Source organism: Petaurus breviceps, unplaced genomic scaffold, assembly GCF_028583685.1.
Source record: "Petaurus breviceps papuanus isolate PSGF00001 unplaced genomic scaffold, PetGlider_PUasm1.0 187, whole genome shotgun sequence".
Lineage (NCBI taxonomy): Eukaryota > Metazoa > Chordata > Mammalia > Diprotodontia > Petauridae > Petaurus > Petaurus breviceps.
In genome coordinates this window covers 11,305,305-11,323,511 of record NW_027185799.1, presented here as the reverse complement: position 1 = coordinate 11,323,511, position 18,207 = coordinate 11,305,305, and the positions used below count along the sequence as shown (strand labels likewise).

At 36.4% G+C, this 18,207-nt stretch overlaps 1 protein-coding gene across 2 annotated transcripts in view; it reads left to right on the top strand.

Annotated features, from left to right (window-relative positions):
- The window catches only part of ADAMTSL1 (ADAMTS like 1), a 1,086,428-nt gene that overhangs the window by 410,455 nt on the left and 657,766 nt on the right, over nucleotides 1-18,207 (top strand). The gene's annotated exons all lie outside the window — the stretch shown is intronic.

Here is an 18,207-nt window from a genome sequence, read left to right as displayed (position 1 = left end):
ATAAGATATACAGGCACTGGGGTGTGGATATCCATCTTGCCCTACCAGAAATTCAGATGGGGTATGGGGAAGGATATAGGAGAGAGCAGATTGGGGGAGAGGGTATTCAGTGGGATCGCTCTTTGGCATGTTGGGTAGGGGAAAGACAGGGAGAAAATTTGAAACTCAGTATCTTGTAGAAATGAATGTTGTAAACTAAAAATAAACATAAAATTTAAAAAATTTAAATTAAAAAAAAAGAAATCATTGGTAACTTTAGAGAACAAAGTCAAAAGCAGAGGTTTGAGAAGCAAGTGAAAGGAGAGGCAGTGGAGTCACTAATTGTCAATACCTTGTTCAAGATGTTTAGTAACTGAAGGGTTGAAAGATATAGAATGAGAAATGTGTAGGGTTCATAAAATTGGATGAAAGTTTTTTTTTCTCCCATTTGGGGGAGACATAGAAGTGTTTATAGTCTGCAGAGAATCAGTCTATAGAGAATGGGTTTGAGAGAGGGGGCAATCTGCTGAAGAAAAAAGAATACAATGGGATCAAGGGGGTTTGTAGAGGAATTAGCCTTGACAAGGACTACTCTGTGTGAGGTGAGTAAAGGAGGAAACAATAGAGGTGAGAACAGGGAGCTCTCAGCAAATGGTCTCAGTATTTTTAAATGAAGGATGACTCAGGCTTAGTGAAGGAGGTAATAACTTTTCACCTTACATTGTAGGGCAAAATCTACTCACACATAATGTCATGAGTAGCTTTGATGGAACAGTTGTGCTGTGGGAAATTTTTCAACTTCAACTATGAACCCTCTCACAATCAAACCTAGGAAAATGTATGCATGATTCTCCCCCCTCCTCCATAGCCAGAATACTCCCACTTGCAAGCATTTGGTTCACAACATTACAGAAAATTTTCTGTTAAAAGGAAATTTAAAAAGAGACTCTTGAAAGAAAGATGAATTCCAAAGATCTGTCCACTGATAGTCCAAATTATGATGACTCCTTTGGTGAAATCCCTCAATGACAGGCTCTCCTCTCTTCCAACCAAGTGTACCAGTTTGCCTGCTGGTGTTTGTTGATCAAAGCATAACCAAATCTTAATTCTTGCAATTCCTCATGGTTCTCCCTAGCTCCATATTCCAAACACTTCCTCAGGAAAGGTAAGAATGAGTCCAACCTTTCAATCCTGTCTCCCATGTGCAAAAAAGAAGACACCACATTCACCATCTTCCACCTCTTTTGGGCTTTCTTCCATTTCCTTTTGTTCTTATCCCAAATTTCACTACTTGCCAACCCCTTTCTTCACCCTGATACCTCCAGGCAAACACCATTTATTTTCCTCAATCTCTTATTGGAAGAAAGGGAAAGACAGAAGAATCCAAAGGCCTGTGGAATTTCTATACTTAGGTGAACCTATTATGTGATCTGTGTGGGTATTGCTTCCAGAAATGAATATTGAAATCACTCCATCCCTCCTCATTTGTAGTTTTTTGTAGGTATTTTTCTATGACACTCCCCTCCCCCATAAAATTTTCCCCCTAAGAAAAATTTTCCCCCCTTAACATGTTTGAGACCATCCTCTGGATCTTTTAATATTTCTAGAAAACCATTGGTGCAACTGGGCTGAACATCTGTTATCTTTCATTTTAATTCCACAGCCAGGCTGCCTCCTCTTCTTCTCACACATGGCTTAAGATGCTGTTTGGCTATTTCTTCTACTCTTAACTCAAAGCTCCTTTTAAACTATCCTCTATATTTGATATCTATTCCTACTCTATCAGTGAGGATATTTTCTTAATTTTTTTTTTCCTTTTAAGGTCAGCTTACCTCAAGTAGCCTTATTTGACTTAGTGAAAATGACATATGGAATTCTATCCATTCTAAATAAATAATAATTACTCATCACAGGAGCCCTAATTAAATTATGAGTAAATCTTTTATATGCTATTAATTTGAATATCATGGATATTATAATATTCTTCCAATTCCCATGAACTGATCATTTCATTCTTTGGTCTCATGATTTCCTGACTTTTCTAGCCACAACTTTTCTCCAAGATTTATTCTATCCCCAAGTATTAATATTAAAATGTTCCTAAAAAATTCTGAAAGGATGCCCTATCTCCCCCATAAAGGACTGTAAATTATGGAAATTAACCTCAGAAACTGGGTGGGAGGCAGAAGTGTCTTTCAGATTTCTTTCAATGGGAATTCTACTGAGAATACATGAGGATAGAATAGTCCTTGGGGAAGAGTTGTGGTTGGAGAAATCAGGAATTGTAGACCTAAGAGATGGAATGGCCAGCGATAAGGAACTGAGAAATCTTCGAGAATTACAAATGTGCAAATGTGTGAACTTAAGTATTTTAAATAGTTGTAGAAATCAGAAAGATTTGCTATTAAAGGGCAAGTATGCATTTTGAAGCCCAGAATCAAGATTTCAAAAAGATTCTTTTGCTTTAGATTGGAAAAAAATTAGGACTCTTCAACCACACTACATGTGAGTAGGTGACATCTTTGTCCTATGAAAAGAGATGAGAGAGAGCCAAAAAGATGGCAGATACAAAGGCAAGAGCAATGAAGACATGCAATAGTATAATAGAAAAGAACTAGCAGAGAGGGTAATTGAAATGTCCACCATGTTCTTATGCAGAGACAGAAAATATAACCTCCAAAAGTGGATAGTCCAGAAAAAGAACATCAGGAAAAAAAGAAAACTTTATTGATTCATTTCTCAGAAGAGCACTAAAGGCAAAACTTGACCCAGAACCACTTAATTTGGCACATCAGATAATTATTACTGTAAAGCACAAGGCCTAATAGAAAGGTCTGTGAACCAAAGAGGAGTGCCTCAAAAACAATAAATGATTGCTGAAGTTAACTCATGATGGAATATTAGATTTAGAGATGAAAAGGAAAATCAAGTCTGAACCCTTCATTATGAAAAAGACCCAGAGAGGTTTAGTGTTATAACCAGAATTGCAAAGTTAATAACCAGTACAACTGGCATGCTTTCTCAGGTTCTCTCGCCAAAGCCCATGTCCTTTCTAATGGTCTGTTGTGATTTAAAGGTAGAAGAAAACCAAGGTTGTGTTGGCCAAGGTAGAAGAAATTTTACTAACCTGCATGAAGCTGCTGGAACAACCTGAAACTGCTTGCTACATTTTTCCTGGGGGCTGGAGCCAAGATTTCGGAATATAGCACTCAACTAAGTTCTCACAACATTACCCTTCAAATAACTTTAAAATAACACCTCAAATTGAATTCTAGAATAACAAGAATCTAGAGTCAGAAACAACAACAATGACAACAATAATATCAGAATAAAATGTTCCTTCAGTCCAAGAAAACATAGGAGGTTGGAAAGAAAGATGTGTGACACGTGGGATATTACAGAGTATCCCGTGATAACACTGAACACAAGATTAGACACTGTGTATACCCACTTCTGGGTCATATTTCAAGAGCAGATAGAAGAACTTTCAGTCAAGAGGAAGTGGGAGCCCTACAGGACAACTGTTTGACAATTCTATTGCCTATACTCACTTCTGAGTCACTGTCAGTCAAGAAAGAATGAAAACCCTGAGGGGCAGTATCACTTCTGGCCCAAGGGGTTAGGGAACAGTATTCTTTCTGGTTCCAAGGAAGAAGAGTCAGTGTCAGAGCAGTGTCAAATACAATCAATGATTGTATTTCTGGGTAAGGACTAGATTGTACACTAAGAGGGGAGTGACTCCACCTTTGTCCATATCACACCACCATGGAAGCATTGAAAACTTCTGAACCTCCAGAACTAGCTCAAAAAACAGCAGTGCCAAAAGTCTTAAGATTAAGACAAAGACACCTTCCCTCCACACCCTAGCACCCCATGCCATGGAACTTAACATTAACATAAAGTTCCAAATCAAGAAATAGGATGAAAATGAGCAAACAACAAAAAATGAACCTGGCAATAAAAAGTTACTAATGTTGCAGGAGTATCAAGACACAAACTCAGAAGATAGTGGAGTTAAAACAACTACAAGCAAAGCCTCAAAGGAAAAAAGAAAGTGAAATGTACAGAAGTCCAAAAAGATTTCCCGAAAAAGATGAAATGTTATTTTCAAAGGCTAATAAGAGGGGTAGAGGAAAAAATAGGTAAAGGAATAAATGAAAACACAATAATTAACACCTTAAAAAGACAGATTTGGCCAAATAGAAAAGGGGGTGCAAAAGCTCACTGAAGAATTTAATTCCTTAAAAATTAGAATGGGGGGGGCAGTTAGGTGGTACAGTGAATAGAGCACTGGCCCTGGAGTCAGAAGGACCTGAATTCAAATCCAGTCTCAGACACTTACCACAAAAAACTAGCTGTGTGACCTTGGGCAAGTCATTTAACCCAATTGCCCTACCTTCCCCAATCCAAAAAGAAAAAAAAACACTAATAAAAAATTAGAACTGGGCAAATGGAAGCAAATTACTCCATGAGAAATCAAGAAAAAAAAAACAAAGCCAAAAGACTGAAAAAAAATGGAAGAAAATGTGATACATCTCATCAGAAAAACAACAGACCTGGAAAGTAAATCAAGGAGAGATAATTTAAGAATTATTGTATTAACTGAAAGCTATGATCCAAAAAAGAGCCTAGACATTGTTTCAAGAAATTATCAAGGAAAACTAGGATATAAGGATATCCTAGAACCATAGGGTAAAATAGAAATTGGAAAAAAAAAATCCACTGATCACCAACTGTAAGAGATCCCAAAATGAAAACTCCCAGGAATATTATAGTCAAATTCAAGAGCTCCTATGTCAAAGAGAAATATTTGAAACAGCAAAAAGGAGACCATTCAGATGCTGTGGAACCCCAGTCAATATCACACAAGATTTAGCAACCACTATATTAAAGGAGTCATGGGCTTGGAATATGGTATTCTGAAAGGCAAAAGAACTGGGATTATGACCAATAATAACATAACCAGCAAAACTGAGTATAATCTTTCAGGGAGAAAAAAATATATATTTAATGAAATAGAGGATTTCCAAGCATTTCTAATGAAAATACCAGAGTTGAATGGAAAATTTGACTTTCAAATATAAGACTCAAGAGAAGCATAAAAAGGTAAGCATGAAACATGAATCACAATAGGCTCAATAAGGCTAAACTTTGCACCTTTCTGGGTGCATGGGAAGATGATACATGTCTTCTAAGAACTGTTTCATTATTAGGACAACTAGAAGATTTCTGCATATAAAGTGGGTGAGGGAGGGAGTTGTGTTGGGATGACATGAAAAAATGGACAGGCAAGAAAGAGAGATACTTTGTAAGAAGGAGGAAGGGAGAATAAGAATGGGAAAAATTATTTCACCTAAAAGAAGTACTCAAGGAAGAGCATTTACAGTGGAAGGGAAAATGGGAGTGGGTGGAAAGCTGGCAATACTTGAAACTCACTCAAATCTAAATTTGTTCCAAAGGTAAAAAGACATATATGTATATATTTATACTTATATGTATATGTGTGGATATGTGGATACATATATATATACATGCACTCATACATACATACTCAATTGCTAATAGAAATTTATCTTACTCAACAGGGAAGTAGAAGGGGATAAGAGAAAGGAAAACATTAAAGGGAGGGTGGTTAAAAGAAGGGAGCGATCAGAAGCAAATGAGATTTTAGAGGAGAGACAGGATAAAAAGAGAAAGAGAAGAATAAACAGAAGAAAATAGGATGGAGAGAAATGCACAGTTAACAATCATAACTGAATGTAAATGGGATGATCTCACTCATAAAATGAAAGCAGATTGCAGAATGGATTCGAAATCAGAATCCAATAATAAGCTGTTGATAAGAAACACACTTGAAGCAGAGAGTTACATTTGGAACAGAGAGTTATATGTAGAATTTAAAGTAAGAGGAAGGAGTAGAATCTATTATGCTTCAGTTGTTAAGAAGAAGCAGGAATAGCAATCATGAGCTCAGACAAAGCAAAAAACAAAAATTAACCTAATTTAAAGAGATAAGCAGGAATACTAATTCTGGCTAAAAGAAACAATAGACAATGAAGTATTATCAACATTAAACATATATGCACCAAATGGCACAGGACCTAAATTTCTAAAGGAAAAGTCAAATGAATTACAGGAGGAAATAGAAAGTAAAATTATATTAGTGGGGCACCACAACTTTTCCATCTCAGAGCTAAATAATTTTCACCATAAAATAAGTAAGAAATTAAGGAGATGATTACAAACTTAGGTTAGAAATGATAAACCTGTGGGAAAAAAAACAAATGGAAATAGAAAAAAGTGGACCTTTTTCTCAGCTATACATGGCACCTTCACAAAAACTGACTATGTATTAGGGCATAAAAACTGTACAACCAAATGCAGAAAAACAGAAATATTAAATAAATTATTTTCAGACCATGATACAAAAAAAATTAGATTTCATAAAGGGCCATGGAAGCAAAGATTAAAAGCTAATTGGAAACTAAATAATCTAAGTTGTCCAGTCTCCAATCACCAAGAATCCTAAAGAATGAGTGGATCAAAGAACAAATCACGGAAACAATAAATAATTTCATTGAAGAGAATGGCAACAAAAAGATAAATGAACAAAATTTTGGGGGTATACCTAAAGAAATACTTAAAGGAAGTTTTTTTTTTGCTTTTATTTATTTATTTTTTGGAGTGCAGGGCAATTGGAGTTAAGTGATTTGCTCAAGATCACATGGCTAGTAGGTGTTAAGTGTCTGGGACCATATTTGAACTCAGGTCCTGCTGACTCCAGGGCCGGTGCTCTATTCTCTGCACCACCTAGCTGCCCCCTATTAAGGGAAATTTTATATCTCTAAATGTATACATCAATAAACCACATGTTAATAAAAGAACCAAGCAGTGAATTGGACATTCACTTAAAAAATAACTACAAAAAGAAGAAATTAAAAATCCCCAATTAAACACCAAAATGGAAATCTTGAAAAATCATGAGATATTGATAAAATTGAATATAAAAAGTCTAATAAATAAAACTAGGAACTGATTTTATGAAAAAACAAAGAAAATTGATAAATCATTAGTTTATTTGATTTTTCAAAATAAGAAAACTTAATTACTAGTATTGAAAATTAAATGGGTCAGTGTACCACTGAATATAAAATTTGAGCAATACTTAGGAGTTATTTTGCCCAATTATATGCCAGTGCAACTGACAATCTAAGTAAAATGGATAAATATTTGCAAAAATATAAAATACCCAGATTAACAGAAGAGGAAATAAAATATGTAGATAATGTCCTCTTAAAAAAATAAATTTAATGAGTTGTAGGTGGTTCCATTAAGGAAAAAATATCCCCAGGACCAGATGAATTCTTAAGTGACTTCTACCAAACATTTAAAGAAAAATTAACCCCCAATACTATTAAACTATTTGAAAAAATAGGTAAGGAAGGAGTTTAATCAAATTTATTTTATGCCACAAATATGATTTTGATAACTAAACCAGTAAGAGCAAAAACAGAGAAACAAAACTATATACCAATTTCCTAAATGTGTATTTATGAGAAAAATTTAAATAAAATACCATCAAGGAGTTTACAGAAATATATCTCAGAGATCATACACCATAATCAGGTGGGATTAGTACCAGGAATGCAGGGCTGGTTCAATATTAGGAAAACTATCAACATAACTAACCATATCAATAAGAGTAAAAATAAAAATTATATGATATCAATAAGTACAGAAAAAAGCCTTTAACAAAATACAACACCCATTCCGATTAAAAACAATGTAAAACTTTGAAATCAGTGGAGCCTTTCTTAAAATGATAAGTAGTAGATATCTAAGACCAAGAACAACCATTATTTATAATGGAGATAAACTTGAAACCTTCCTAATAAGATTAGGAGTGAAGTGAGGATGTCTGTTATCAGCACCATTATTTAATATTGTTCCAGAAGCACTAATTATCACAATAAGACAAGAACAAGAAATAGAAAGAATAAACATAGGCAATAAGGAAACAAAACTATCACTCTCTGCAGATAATAAAATGCTTTAATTAGAGGACCCTAGAGTATCAACCACAAAAATTTTAGCAGTGTTTTGGGATATAAAATAAACCCACATAAATCATCAGTATTTCTATATACTACCAAAAAACCCCAGCAGCAAGAAATAGAGAGAGAAATTCTATTTAAAATAACTATAGATAAAATTAAATATTTGGAAGTCTATTTGCCAAAACAAATCCAGGGATTATATGAACACAAATACAAAACACTTCAGACAAATAAAGATATGTTTATTGGATATGAGTCATTGGAAAATTATTAATTACTCATGGGTAGGCCAATTTAACATTATAAAAATGAAAATTCTACCGAAGTTAATTTACTTATTCGGTCTCATACCAATCAAAATAAAGTAGTGGTCAGAATTTGGTGTGTTAGAAAAAGAATTCTTACCTGGAGAACATATCCTTCCCTCTCTCTGTCTGCTGAAATAATTTTCAATTTCTTTTGTTATTTTTTTCAATTTCTTTTGTTTTTTTAATGCTTTATTTACTTCTGATTTACATCATTTGTTTATGCCACATTTTGAGTTACAAATTTTCTCCCTGTTTTTCCCCTACCCACTACCCCAAAATAGCAGTCCCACAGGATATCCCCTCCTCCAGTGGATCTCTATGCCTCAGTGCCTGTATATCTTATTTCCCAATTACATGTAAGATGGTATTAATAATAGTATATATATATATATATGTATAAACACACACACACACACACACACACACATATATATATATATATATATATATATATATTTGAATATTTGATTTTAAAACTTTCAATTCCAGATTAATTCCCTTCCTTCCTTGTCACCCACCCTTACTGGGAAGATAAGCAGTTCAGTATAGATTGTACATGTGTGGCTAGTGCAAAACAATAACATAGTAGATATATTGTAAAAGACTGACTATATTTCCCTCCCTCCTATTCCACCTCCCACTTGTTCTCTTCTCTACTTTGATCCCGTCCCTTTTCAAAAGTGGGTGCTTCCAACTTCCCTCCCACCCCACCTGCCCTCCTTTCCATCATACCCCCTCTCATCTCCATCTCCCCCCTACTCTCCTGGAGGGTGAGATACCCTATTTAGTGTGTATTTCACTCCCTCCTCAACCCAAATTCAATGGGAATAAGGTTGACCCATTCCCTTTTGCCTTCCTATTCTTCCCCTCCATTGTAACCATTTTCCTTTGTCTCTTCTATGAGATAGTTTACCCCAATTTGTCTCTCCCCATCTCCTCTCATTATATTCCTCTCACCTCTTAATTTCACCTTTTAAGTATCATCCCTTCCTCTTAAATTGGTCCTGTGCCTTCTTTCTATGTATACCTGCAAACATATAAACACACATTCACATATGTATTCGTATGCCCATATACCCTCATATATAGATATATTTCTAATCTCTTCAACAACTGAGAAAAGTTTCATAAGTTACAATTATTGTTTTTCCATGTAGGAATGTTAATAGTTCAACTTTGGTAAGTTCCTTATGATTTCTTTTCCCTGTTTACCTTCTCACGCTTCTCTTGCTTCTTGTATCTGAATGTCAAATTTTCTATTCAACTCTGGTTTTTTCAGCAAGAATGCTTGAAAGTTCTCTATTCCACTGAATGACCATATTTTAACATGACATTCAGTTTTGCTGGGTAGATGACTCTTCGTTTTAATCCCAGCTCCTTTGACCTCTGGAATATGATATTCCAAATCCTTCAATCCCTCAGGGTAGAAGCTGCCAGATCCTGGGTTATCCTGATTGTGTTTCCATAATATTCAAATTGTTTCTTCCTGGCTGCTTGTAATATTCTCTCCTTAATCTGGGAATTCCAGAACCTGGCTATAATATTCCTAGGAGTTTTCTTTTTAGGATCTTTTTCAGGAGGTGATCGGTGGATTCTTTCAACCTCCATTTTGCCCTCTGGTACTAAAACATCAGGGCAGTTTTCTTTGAGAACTTCCTGGAGGATGATTTCTAGGTTCTTACTTAGGCCATGGCTTTCAGGTAGTCCAATAATTTTTAAATTATCTCTCCTGGATCTATTTTCCAGGTCAGTGGTTTTTCCCATGAGATATTTCACATTGCCTTTTATTGTTTCATTTGTTGGGATCTGTTTTAACAGCATCTCAATTTCTCACAAAGTCACTAGCTTCAATTTGCTCCAACCTAACTCTGAAGCAATGATTCTCCTCATTGAGCTTTTGATATTCTTTTTCCATCTGGCAAATTTGGCTTTTTAAGGCATTCTTCTCCTCATTGCCTTTTTGAGCCTCCTTTGTCATTTGAGTCAATCTGTTTTTTAAGGTATTATTTTCTTCAGTCAGGCTCTTGACCCTCATTTCATAATTTTCTTGCATTGTTCTCATTTCTCTTCCCAATTTTTCCTCCACTTCTCTTATCTGCTTCTTAAGGTCCTCTATGGCCTGTAACCAGCTTGTATTTTCCTTTGAAGCTTTTGGTGCAGGAGTTCTGACTTCACTGTTTTCCTCCTGTTCCATGCTTTGATCCTTTTTGTCCCCAAAATAGGAATGTAATGTTGGAATCTTCTCTCTGCTTTGTTTCCTTTGCCTGCTCATTTTGCCACTCAATTACTTGAGTTTTGGGCTTTTTGCCACAGTAGGACTCTGCCACCAGACAGGGGAGCTTTCGTCCCAAAAGCTGGGGTTTTCTCAGCTGCCCGAGGTATTAGATGGGTGCCCTCTCTGAGGTCTCCACACACTCTGGCAAGCTGGACACACACCCCAGGACCCTGCACCCTAGACTGCAATCCAGATCCAAGCAGGTTAAAGCAAGAGCGATTACCCCTCAGACTGGTGCTTGGTCCCCCTACACTCTTCAGGCCAGGAGCTGAAGCCGCCACATGGCACTGGCTGGCCGTGCCAGTCTCAGCAGCTTCTCACCCCGGGGGTAAAAGACACACACTCCCACTTACTGGTCTCTAAGTCCAGACTGCACTGACCTCTCACTTTGTCCTTCACATCTATGTGTTGATAAACCTGGAAACGGCCACAGCTGCTGCTGATCTGGAGTCCCTCTGGCTGGCGGCTGGTCAGGCCGGCCCTGGGGCTAACGCCTAATCGTGGGGCTGGGCTTGGCTTCCAGAGTGCTGAGCTGGATTCCTGCCAGCCTGCCGGGCTATCCTTAGTGGGAGGTTAGCTTCTCTGTGTCATTTTGTGGGTTCTGCAGCTCCAAAGTTTGTTTAGAGTCTCCTTTTTACATGGATTGGGGAAGGTGGAAGCCAGAGCCATGGGAAAATTGTGCTTCTATTCCACCATCTTGGCTCTGCTCCCCCTTGCCCCTGAAATAATTTTCTAAAGGGCCTTCTAGCTCAGGTGATTCTTAACCATGAAGACTACCCTCATTCTCCCTGTAAAGAAAAAATTTTTGTTCTCAGATTTTCTTAACACACCTTTGTTACTATCACGTTTATAGATGCCTTACAGAGTCTTTAAAAATATTCCTGGAGATGAAAAGAAAGGAAAGAAGTATGTTGTAAATCTAGTCTTATCAGCAGTGGACAGGAAAAAAGGAAGGAATTTCAGAAAGGAGAGAGAAAGAGGGGAGAGAGAGGAGAGAGAGAAAGAGAGAGAGAGAGAGAGAGAGAGGTGAACATGTACATATGGGCACTAAACCTTGGATGATTACATAAAAAAAATTATTTGTTGTTGTGGTCTTTTAAGTTGTGTCTAACTTTTCATGACCACATTTGGGGTTTTCTTGGCAAAGATTCTAGAATGATTTGACATTTCCTTCTCTAGCTCATTTTACAGATGAGAAAACTGAGGCAAACAGGGTTAAGTGACTTGTCCAGGGCCACATAGCTGTCTGAAATCAGTTTTGAACTCAAGTCTTCCTGACTCCAGGTCCAACACTTTATCTACTTTTGAGATGTTAAGATTGGTATAGCTGGACTAATAAAGTTTTTTTTTTTATGGAGTAATGAGGAATAAAGTTAAAAAGATTATTACAATTAGGAAAAAAAGGATTAAGGTAGAACCTTGAATGCTAAGCTGAAGAGTGTAGGTAGCTGCAATAGTAAATGTGAAACGACTATAAGTTCTTAAATAGGAAAAATGTGATTCAGTTCGGTTAATAACCTCTGTGTCCAAAACAGGATTTACTGAAAGAGAATATATCAAAAGGTACTTTGTGATACAAGCAAACATATTTAATGTGAGTAGATTATCTCCCTCCACATACACTTTTTCCCCTTCTATACTCCTTGACCTCCCTCTATCCCAGTTTCCTTGTCTGTTAAATGGAGATGATAATACCTACATGATTGCTGAGAGGTTAAAATTAGATACTATGAAAAATGCTTCACCAACCTTCAATTGCTTTATAAATACTACCCATTATATTCCCTTCATTCCTAGATTACTGAAAAATAAACATTCAGACTATCTTTTTGGCTGGCGCACAGATGTGGAGTGAAAATCTAGTCCTGGGAATACCAAGAGAGCCTGAGATTCCTATTTGGAAAGGCACTAAATGTGGAAGCCTGTGGCTAAAACAGAGTTTGAGACTTGTTCTGGTCTTTTTTTTCGGGGGGGGGGCTTTGTTTTTTGTGAGAAGTCCCAAGTGAGGACACATAGAGATATCTTAGGTCAAAGCAAAGTTTGTGAGCCCAAACTATGTGGGCAGAGAACACAGATTCTTTAAGAGTCAGGATAGTTAGAAGAAGAGATTTTAGAGACCAGCAACAGACCAACTTCTGTTGGAGCCAGGAATATTATTGATAGGGAAGGAAACAAACCTTGGCTATGGCCTACATGATCTAGGAGTTATGGAAACAGGTAAGTGGAGTTACCTAAGATTTCAGTCAAGTAGATAAAGTGTTCATCTTTGAGGTAGAAAGGGGAAATCATGTCTCTGATAGTTCCTTGTAGTACAACCATGAGTAAATCACTTAATCTCTCAGAGTTTGAAATTCCATATCTGAAAAATGGAATAATATTTGGAACATCTACCTTGTACCATTGTGAGATTCAGAAGACATGATGTATATATGTGTGGAATGCAGGCTGAAGTACTTTGATATCTTTAAAGTCCAGTTAAGTGTTAGATGTTATTATTACTATCCCAAATGAAAGATTTTATTATCATTTCTTTCTTCTGCTGCCCTCCCCAACATGTTCTTTGAAGGCAGGGAATCTTCCTTCCTTTCTTTTGTCCTTTTTTCCATCCTTTCTTATTTTAATCCTTTCTTGTGTCCTTTCTTCCAACCTTCCTTTTTCTTCATATCCCTGATGCCTAACAGTCTCTTGCACATAGTGGGAACCGATATGATCGTTGAATTGAGTTGACTATGGACTTTGAAGACAAAAAACTTGGCCAAAAAGCTTCCTACCTGTCTTTTCTGTCTCTATTTTCTTTAGTCCATTCCCTATTTTTTAATACCTCTTAGATCCATGATTTCATTGATGTGGATACTCCCTTAATCAGACCAGCACAGATTTCAACTACTCAGTATTTTAAGTAAGTAATATTCTCATCCAAACTGGTGTCCAAACTTTTCTGATGATGAGCTCCCCAAAACATAGCCAGGCTGCTCCTTGGTCAGCAGTCACACAATATTTCACCCACCTGGCAACCCAGACCTTTCCTGCTTAGTAGGACTTGCCAGAGCTTGTGCCTTACTGGCATAGCATTTGAGAGGACAGGGTCACTGCCATGCCACAATGTGGGATCAGAGGAAACCTTTATACAGCTGCCAAAATAATCTTTCTCAAACAGCAAGGCAGCCCTTTGTTGGTATGACATCTGATCGCCTCTCTTTGTGCTTCTCTTGAACAGTCCATCTCCATGACAGATTAAGTCCAGGTTTGGTTCATCTGGAGCAAGAATTATGTAGCTTTTTCCCTTCTAAGGAATTATTAGTATTTGCTTTGGGCTCTCGGTGTGGGTCCACCATGAACTTGAGTAACCTGTAAAGTGATTAAATGTTGGGGAAATATCTGAAACCTTTAGAATGCTTTGTTTGTTACTCCTGTATAAAATTATCCTTGAGTTCATTACTTTGCTAAATGAGGGTTAGGAGGGATTATTGTTCTTCCCTGATTTACCTTCTCCTTGACTGATTTGTCAATCTCCTTTTGTACTTCATCATTGTCATCATCATCATTATCATTGTCGTCATCATCATTCTAAGTAACTACAGGATTACACCAGTGATTTTCCACCCTCTTTTCTCTATAATTTCTCATTCGGGGGTGGCTAGGTGGCACAGTGAATAGAGCACTGTTCCTGGAGTCAGGAGGACCTGAGTTCAAATCTGGGCTCAGACACTTAACACAAAAACTAGCCATGTGACCTTGGGCAAGTCACTTAACCCCAATTTCCCTCCAAAAAAAAGGAATTATTTAAAATATATATATATATATATATATATATATATAAAATTTCTCATTTGGTGATTTTCATTAGCTCCCATTAAGTTCATTAGCATCTGTATGTAGATGATTTCAAAATTGGTGTATCTAGCTGTAGTCCTCCGAATTAAAATCTCAGATCTTCACCTACCTGCTCAGCATCTCTCTCTGGCACCTTAAGTTGAACATATGCAATACTGAATTCATCATCTCTCATAAGCAAATGCCTTTTCCCAACTTCCCTTTTTTAATGTTGTTGGCCCAGCTATCCTTTCAGCTGAACAGGCTTGCAACATCCAAGTCATCCTTAACTCTTCTTTGTCCCTCAACCCCTTTACTCACACAGACCCATATTCATTTATTTGTCAAACTTCAAATTTAACCTCCAAGAAATCTTTCACGTCTGTTCCTTTCATACCCACTCCCCATCTGTCCTAATTCAGACTCTTGTTTCTTCTATCCTGAACTATTGTATCCCAACTGGTCTCTCTGCCACCAGCCTCCCACTATCTGCAAACATGATATTTGAAATATATAGTTATGGCTATTTTATTTCCCTTCCCAAAAATCCTTTATTGATGTATTGTTGATTAGTGGGGTCTAAAGATCCTTGAGGGTTACCATGACCCTTTCAGGCAATATGAAAAGTCAAAACTACTTTCACAGTATTACTAAGACATTTTTATTGTATTATATTATTATTTATATTATATATATATATATATTTATTTGTACATACATATACATATAGATACATACATACACATATTTAAAACCCTGTAAACAAAATCCCCCTTGAAGAGGGGTATTTGTCAATAACTTTGAAGAGTATAAAGGGGTCCTGAGGTCAAAAAGTTCGAGAATTGCAAAACTATAGTATAAAATTTAAACTTCTTAACCTTTCATTTAAGGCCCTTCCTAGTCTGATGTCATCATGTCATTTAAGTGACATTTCACATTACCCCAACCCTTTCAAACACTGTTTTCTTTTTTTAATTTATTTTTAGTTTAGAACATTCAGTTCCACAGGCTTTTGAGTCTTAAATTTTCTCCCCCTTCTTCCCTCCCCAAGATGGCGTGAAATCTGATATAGGCTCTACATATACATTCATATTAAACATTTTCACATTAGTCATTTTGTAAAGAAGAATTATAACCAGTGGAATGAACCATGAGAAAGAAGAAACAAAACAGAGAGAGAGAGTAAATAGTATGCCTCAATCTGCATTCAGGCTCTGTAATTTTTTCTCTGGATGTGGATAGCATTTTCCATTATGAGCCTTTTGGAGTTGTCTTAAAACCTTGCTTTGCTGAGAAGAGCCAAGTCTATCAAAGTTAGTTATCACATAGTGTGACTATTACTGTGTATAATGTTCCCCTGTTTCTACTCCCCTCACTCAGTATCAGTTCATATGAGTCTTTCTAGGTTTTTCTGAAGTCCACCTGCTCATTGTTTCTTATAGCACAATATATTCTATTACAATCATATACCACAACTTTTCAGACATTCCCCAATTTATGGGCATCTCCTCAATTTCCATTTCTTGGCCACCACAAAAAGAACTGATTTAAATATTTTTGTACATGTGGGTCCTTTTCCCATTTCTATGATCTCTTTGGATATAGACCTAGCAGTGGTATTGCTGAATCAAAGGTCAAACACTGTTCTCTAACCCAGCCAGACTACTAGCTGTTGCTTGAATTCTACCTGCTATCTTCCTAGTGTATCCATTTTGCCCCCCCCTTTCTTTTTTTAAGATCATCAAAACATAACAAAATCACTTCTAGGTCCTTTGTCCTATTTAACTCCTTATATGATGCCTATGTCATTAGGTTTCTCAGAAAACATTTGTCTTCCCCTTCTTAGAAATACAAATACTTCGTCCTTATAAAGTCCTTTCTGATAAAGAAGAGAGGAAGGAGTATACAGTGCAGGGACAATCACCTGAAAAAAAAATGAAGAATAAAGAAAAGAATTGAAAGTCACAGTAAGGATGAAGAACAGGATGAGTGCTAAGGCATGTAGATATATGGTATGATAAAAGATTATAATTACATAAAAGAGTTTTGGAATTCATGAGCATAGAAGTGTAATACTTGTGGGCAAGATCAATGGCATATATTGTTCTCTTGTCTGCACTCTATGCTCAAACTGGTCTGCCAAATATTCCTGTTGTACTCCATTTTATCTCTTATATCTGTACCTTTACAGAACATGTGTGTTGTATTGGGAATGCACTCACTTCTCACTTCTGCTAGAATCCTTAGCCTCATTGAAAGTGAATCTCAGGGGCTACCCCTACCACAAGGCCTTTTATGGTTATTGCAGTTATCAGCACCATCTCTCTCCTGAAAATACTTTTTTATTACTATACATATATTTTTTATTTGCTAGAGGCAGCTAGATGCTGTAGTGGATAGAATGCTGGTCCCATAATCAGGAAGACCTGAATTTAAATACTAACTCAGACATTTACAACCTGTGCAACATGGGCAAGCCACTTAATCTTTGCGTGTCTCAGTTTCCTCGCCTGTAAAATTGAGATAATGATAGTTCTAGGGTTGTTGTGAGACTCAAGTGAGATAATATTTTTACAAATTTATCCCAGTGCCTGGCATCTGGCTAATGGGCACTTAATAAATGCTTGTTCCCTTCTCCCCACCTTTGTTTCTCTATATACTGAATTTCCCCCAGGAGAATATAAGCTTGTGAAGATCAGGTACTGCTTTATTTTTGTCTTTGCATCTTCTATATCTAGTATAGAATATGCCTGGGATATACTAGGTATTTAAAAAACATCTGTTGATTCAAACTAAATTTAGGTAGATGTGAATGGAAAAGGGAAAAAGGGATTTGGATGAGTATGTGAAGAGATTAAAAAAAAAAACTTCCTTGCTTGGTGAGCCCCTATGTTTGAAAAAGCATTTGACCCATAAAAACACATGGACTAAAATTTAAATGGCCTTCCTTGCTAGATCTGAAAGCTCCTCTAGGAAAACTATAATCACAAGATAGATCAGAAGGGAAAGTAATAAGGCTTCTTGGTGTCAGAAGACATGAGATTGTATTCTGACTCTGACACTTATTCCCTGAGTGACTTTAGACACATCACTTAATATTCTCTGCATCTCAGTTTCCTCATCTGTGAGATGAAGACATTGAACTAGATGACCTCAAAGATATGTTTTCAACTTAAAATCTATGAATTTATCATTTCTAGTGGACTAATGTAGGACTCTAAGTCCCTCACTTAGGTGATGAGGGATATGAGTTAGAAAAAGATACCTATGGAGAGTGTGGAACATACCACACAATAGAGTGACCATGGTCATGAACTTTGTAATGACAGGGACTCTCATATCATTATAAAAATATTCTTGTTCCAATAGTCATAATTGAGATTGAGAAAAACTCATTGTGCCATATCTAGAAAGTGTGGGATACTGTAGGGCTGTGGGTTTGTTTGTTGGTTTTCAATTTGCTTCTCATGAATGCAAATTTGTTGGTCTCCCTTTCTTTTGCAAAATTTTCTTCTGTTACTTTATGGCCCAGATGTTTACAGAAAAGGAGGAGTTGGTGTCAGCTTGTTGGGCTGTCTAATAGAAATATTCCTCAAGGTTTCTGAGTTGAAATTTGAAGTGAAAGAAGAGGGACACATTTTAAAGGTTAACTAGTGATATCATTAATTCAACAGTTATATAAAATTTTTAAAAAAGATTTAAATTGAAGTCTAAGATAATAATAGAAGAAAATATCAAAAAATAACATATAATTAAGAGATGAATGGAATAGATC